This window comes from Lates calcarifer, linkage group LG16_LG22 (genome assembly GCF_001640805.2).
Source record: "Lates calcarifer isolate ASB-BC8 linkage group LG16_LG22, TLL_Latcal_v3, whole genome shotgun sequence".
NCBI classification, from domain to species: domain Eukaryota; kingdom Metazoa; phylum Chordata; class Actinopteri; family Centropomidae; genus Lates; species Lates calcarifer.
In genome coordinates this window covers 11,159,128-11,165,819 of record NC_066848.1, presented here as the reverse complement: position 1 = coordinate 11,165,819, position 6,692 = coordinate 11,159,128, and positions in this window count along the sequence as shown.

Below are 6,692 nucleotides of genomic sequence, written 5' to 3'. Positions count from 1 at the left end.
GGGCAGACCTGGTACAAGCTCACTCACAGGGCACCCATGCCATGACATGACCTGGCCACTAGGGGACCTGCCAGCAGTGAGGGGTAGGAGTAATGTTGTGCAGCCGTGCCCGTTTGGAGACCTGCTCCAGCATCCCTAATGGACCGGCAATGATGAGGCCCAGCAGTGCCAGAGGGTCAGAGGCAGCTTCTGTGGAGGACGCTGCACTTCCCACTAGAGAGCAGAGGATGTCATGTCTGAAGGTGGTCTCTCTGGATGCACGGCAGCCATTTTGCCAAGAGGTAAATGGGAGAACAATCTTTGAGTTACTGAGGTATGTACCGTATATTTGCACACTGAAATTGAACATACATATATATTATCCATATTAAAAACAAAATCTCTAATAAACGTATATTATTTACATATTTTGTTTTGCATGACTGTGGCCAATGTAATGCTGATTTCATACATTAAATTTACAGAGTTTGCTTTATGCCATTTTACTACCACATGTTCTGTACTGTATATGACATTCATGCCATGTGCAAAACATAATATGGGAGACTGTATTACTATATATAAAATTACAGGACACAACAAAATTAGAATTTGAGATAAAACAAAAAGATGCATGTTTATTTATAATTTACATGTTTCACTAATCATATAAATAATGCAGTATAATTTATGTGCATAATTGTGTCTCTTTTACCAAGCAGTTTAAATATTATAAATTTTATAATATATAGGATTCTTATGGATTTACATAGACACAAAAATTGTATTGTATGTAGTGAAGGGCTGAATGGTGCAGGGTTAAAGCAAATTATTATGAATGTCAACTAGCTTACTTGTCTCTAGTCAGGAGAAATCACTTCACATTATAAGCACATTATGTTCCAGGCAATACCACACAGTGGTTTCCTACTCATGATGTGAGTTAATTCACTTAATATGTCTTTAATGGGGAGAGGCTTTTCTTTGTATAAAATGGTTTCCACACTGACCATTATCTGAAATCAAGCCTAATGATGGCTCCAGTTTATGATAATGACCATTATCACACAGACCACCATCACGTCTGCCAAATGATCAAATGATCTTGCATTTCTTACTTGCAGTCTGAATTCGTTAGTCATGTAAATTTAAGCCCTTGATGAAGCCTTACCCCCCGTTTCTCCTCACACCCTCCTGTATAATGTTAGACATCTGATGCTTTTGCTGCTGTTGTTCAGACCTTATATTGAACTAAGGCTGCTTTTGAAGTTGTTAACAGCATATAGCACATCATCTTTGCCCTCATCAGTCCTTAACGGGCCAGAAGAGAAAAAAAAATGCAGGAATCTCATCGTCTCCTCAGTTAACACAGTCATCAGCTTCAGTTTATATAGGTAACTGTGAGGCAATAATAATAATTTGTTATAACACACGCTGGCTCTTGGTGTCTGATGCCACATGAATCCTTTGAAGTGCAGACTGTTGATTACTGTAAATGAGAGCTGTTTCAGGGTGGATTGTGGGTAATTATATGCAGTGCACCCCAGGGAGCAGTGCTAGGACCCAGGGGACAGTGGTTCCACAGGAGAGTGAAGCACAGACAGAGCAACACATGCTGGGCCACCGATTCCCAGCATGAAACAAGTCAACAGGCCTGTCTTTTATTTCTAATGTCTGTGATTTACATGAAAGAACCACTGTCACCCAACCGCAACAGAGTGTTGTATACCGCAGTTTGATTGACAGGATTTCATATTTCACATGTCCCTGCACCCCCACTCTCTCCCAGAACAACTTGATGATGATTGCAGCATTATAACATAGAACATATTGTCAGCTTAGCTACTGTGAAATGTAACTCCTCTGTATTTAGCATATGATATATGTATGTGTGTGTTTGTGTATGTGTGTATATATATATATATATATATATATATATATATATATATATATATATATATATACACATGTGTGTGTAATGTAGTTGTATGCAGATAAAGGGACTTTTTTATATAATTGTATTAACTGTATTAATATACAATATTTTTCAAGAAACAGCTTTTTCTTTGACGACATATTTATGATATTAAATACAAAATATAGTCATTTGTCTTCAACCATAATTCCTCCTGTGGACCCACAAGTGAATGTTGTAGTATAAACAGATAATGAATGACAACAATTCGTAATACTATAAAATATGTCTTCATAGAGGGAGTTATAATTGCCAGCAAATACTATACATTAATAATTTTTTTCAATTTTGTCCTAATATCTGCTTTCAACTACATTATAGTGTGTTATAAAGCGTTTCTTGTATGTTTATCCACTGCTTATAAATGCAAAATAGAGGGGTTAAAGTCAACAGTTTTTTTCAAAGTACATATTTTTTTAATTGTCCTTATCTATCACATATACATTGAAAATTTAATTCAAATTAGGATGCAATGTGAGGCAAAGTTTCCAATCATGCTGGGAGCCCCGCAATCTCTTTCTCTTCACTTGAGCTCATTTCTCCACTAATGACTTTGCCCTCTGATGCAAGCCAAGGGATCATCAAAGGTCCTTGAAACAAAAAGGGAAATATAGCAATTACTGGGACTTTCATCGGCAAGAAAGAGATTAAAAACCCTGTGGTTGTATAAGCACCCGAGAAGCAAACCGAGATCTGTTTCACTATTAAATGTATATTCAACCACTTCACTGCAGACGTTATTCATCATCAACGTGTTCTTCCTTTCACCACCTTCATTCATTTTTTTTTCCATGCATGATAATAGAATCAAATGTATTATGTATTACTAATCACATGATAAAAGCCTGTGGTGCTAGTAATGCATGTAGATTCCAAAATGCTGTGCATGTACAAGAAAAGTCATTGCCTTTTTAACAGTGGCCTGAGGGAATGGAATTGTCCCTTAGCCTCCATAACCATTGACACAAAAGGTCCCCAAACAATTTCAAATTACTGCTTTATTTCTCTCTCTTATATAATCCACCCACATTATTAAATCTACCACCTTCTGGGACTTTACTGATACAATAATATTACAGTGCTAAGATGTTTACATTCGAGACCGCCAGCTTTCCTTGTTATAAACATGTATGCCCTTAGGACTTGTACAATACGTATGCATACTACTTGGCCTAAATGAGGCACAGGTCATTTTCTTTTTAAGAGGGGTCAATATTACCTCAAGCAAAGGGGCCAAGGCCAACACCAGAACCTGACTGAGCAGAAAATGGCTCCTGATACTCACAGATGAGATCTATTATACATTAAACATGCTTGTAAATATTCACTAGTCAGACCATTCAAATGGAAAATATGGTTTAGGTCAAAGGTCTATGAAAATGTTGTCTCCAGAGGAAGTCCCTCTAGAATAGAGGCAATGATGATAACAGGGAGAAACACCCATAGGGGACTCAGGAGAACATTAAGAGTTGTTTTACATGTTTGACTGTGGGACAGCGATGATACCAGGGAGATAAATGATGGGCACTTATCAGACTGGACTGACCTAGAGTTATGTACCATGGCTAATGGAATGTAACACTCCCATCAATTATACACAGCCAGGGTGAATTACAATGAATTAATGTCCAATAAAGTTTTCTAAATAATTCTGTTCAAGCATTTTATCAGCATGAAAAATAAAAACAATTAGACCACACAGATATTATGAATAATGCCTTGAACAGGTTGGCTTTCTCAATACAACAATGCTTATTGAATTCTATGAATAGCAAAGCACAAAAGGTACAGAATAACACGTGGACGTCAGTTTTATTAGTGGTTTGTCTCGCTGACAGGATCACATGGCTTGAAAATTATTTCATCATGTTCAAGTCCAACTGTGGGACTACAGTGTTATCTTCTATTTTTGTCTCTCTCGGCCGTATATTTCAGAGGCCAGGAACAATGTAGTCTGACAGACATATTCTTTATGAGGGGCTCGTGGTCTCTCTAATTTGACACAGTTGTCAGAGATAAAGCTCCTTAGAGAGTGTGGCCATGCTCTGGGTAAGAATGGGGATTAAATTAACACCCCCACCTTCACATCCTGTGACCCCAATACTGGAGAATAAAACATACATGGTGACTCACTTCAACACCCCATGTCTCCCTTCCAACTTCATCTCTGGGTGTATTTAATTTTATTGCTAAATAAAACAATAATGCACTACTTCTTATTGCTAAAATCAGAATTGACTAAGAATGTGAACTGAATGCAATTAAATAAATATGCAAGAATAATTTTCACAATTTCAATAAAATCTAATTATTCTAATTATTATATGAGGAAACAATGTTGTTTATCAACAAGCATCTATACTGTAAATGTGGCTAGCATGAATGAAATGACACCTCAAACAGCTTACACAGTGTAACAATACACTCCCTCTCCTTGGTAGTTTCCTATCAAATGACCCGAGCACGCAAAATCAAATCAACACTGGAATGGATCATATCAAATTCTAATGAAAACATAATGTGCTCTTAAAATGTGTGTTGGCCCGGCAGCCAGTCATCCAGAGAGTCTCCCCCAGATGACGTGATGAATAGGGAACACCGATCGAATATGCATCAAAGTCGAGCTCATGATTTATGTAATAGCAGTCACTTGGACACTGATTAGCTGCTCTGTCAAGCGTGTAATACGAGAGGCACAACCCCTGGTTTATCAGTCATTTATCTGAAGTGCGTCCTGATATTATCACTGGATCCTAATGTCATCATTATGCCGCACAGCATGTGCGGGCCAGTGTGTCATGGTGCCGGCGACACTGCCTGTCAGGAGTTCAAGCCTCTTCATTTGCAAAGTGCTCAGACATTCATAGCACTATGTCAACAGTAAAATAGAGAAGCCACATCATATCAGAGATGGAGAGACAGAGGCACAGAGGCACACTAAATAAGTGGGCACTTGAGGGTACAGAGAAATTTTGTCACGTCTTTGTGGTCGTGGCATTGCTTATATGATGATCAGGCTAATTCTTTTGAGAGGAGTGGAATAACAAAGTGTCAAACTAAAAAGAACAAAATAACAGGTTGCGTTTTTTCATGCCTGCTTCATGGTTTGATTTAGAGGAACAGACATAACATCTACTGTACACTGGGTATACACAATGAGAACACCCAGACCTCCTCAATGTGCAATGTGAGGCCCACAGAGCCATTTCTCCTGATTAAAATGCACACTCACACACACCACTGTGTGAGAGGATGGTGGTTGTTCAGTCTGTCAGGACTTTCCTGCTCTCCTAGAGAATATCTGATATCATAAATGACTTCAACTCCTCCCACGCCAACATGAGAGTGAGATTGCGAACACAGGAAAAGAGAGCAAGACACAGACAGGCAGTATATGACTGAGCTATGACAATCATACATTACCGGATGGACAAAACTGCCAATAAACAATTTCTGTCATTATGACAAAAAGGTTAGGGTTGTTATTCTCACAAACATCTGGTGCTGTACACTAAAAGGAAGCTGTGCAACGTATAAGTCTATCAACACCTCACACAAACAAAAATTATGAGGGAAGCTGAACAGGAAAAGGAGCTCTTTGAGTCTCAAACAAAAGATATTAGCCCGGCTGCCAACACAGACAGGGCACCACACCTTGGCAATGATGCCGCTCACAATCAAAGGAACAGTCGTCATCAGTGGAGCCGTGTTTTTAAAGGATATCTTAAAAAGATTGAAAATATGTGTCATTATGGAAAACAATTGAGTCTGGAACCTTTAGTATAACAAGTTGTTACATCACTCACACGCACTTCAGGCTGTTTATTTCAACACAGGCTAAAGTATTTCCTGTTTTTAAAATAAATTATTTGTACTCATCAGAATAAATATATATGACTGTACAAACAAAATGTGAAATGTGCAAAACAGCCTTGATGTGCCAGCAGTAATTAAAATTAATATCCAGTAAAAATAGAATTACAAAAAGCAAAAGCTGTCTTTAAATAAATTCAAAATTGCCCATTTGAGGGCATTTTTTGTTTTTTGTAAACATAATAAAGCAAACACAAAAACATTCAATGTGACTGCCACATATGATAATTGTCTGGCTACTGAATGCAGCATTAAAATGATTTCAAACAGTATGGCTCAGAAGATCCAGCAGAGGGGGCTGCTTACTGCAATCATATGCTGATTAATTGAGCTTGATTCTCCCCATGCTGCGAACATAAGTTGTCCCACACTGTAGGCTACATGTTGGTATGTGGGTAAAGGTTACAAGGCTTTATCGAAGTCACCTTTTACCACAGGTAGCCCTTCACATCATTTTTGATGAATATTAAGAAAACAGTGATTTTCTGATTATCCCTCATCAAGCCTATATCAAACTAGGTTATGTTCATTTTTATTAATTGTGCATGTTGCTCTCTAATTAGCTAATGAGAGACAAAAAGCAGGTTTAGAGCAGAAAAATGCAAATGACTCTTAGAAAATAGCACAAAAAAGTAAATGGCAAGGCTGAGAATCATCCTTCATTGAAATGTCAGAGATAAATGGCTCAAATGTCACATCAATTAAAACGGGGGACAGTTAGTAGTTCATTAAAGAGAGAGCCATATTGCACCGTCGGGTACCGTTGCCAACCCTTACTATCTGGGGCAGACTGGCAGCGGGTCCAGATGGCACGGAAATCCTCACAGATTTCAAAATGGTCTCTGCAGGGGTGGCGTTTTCTCCC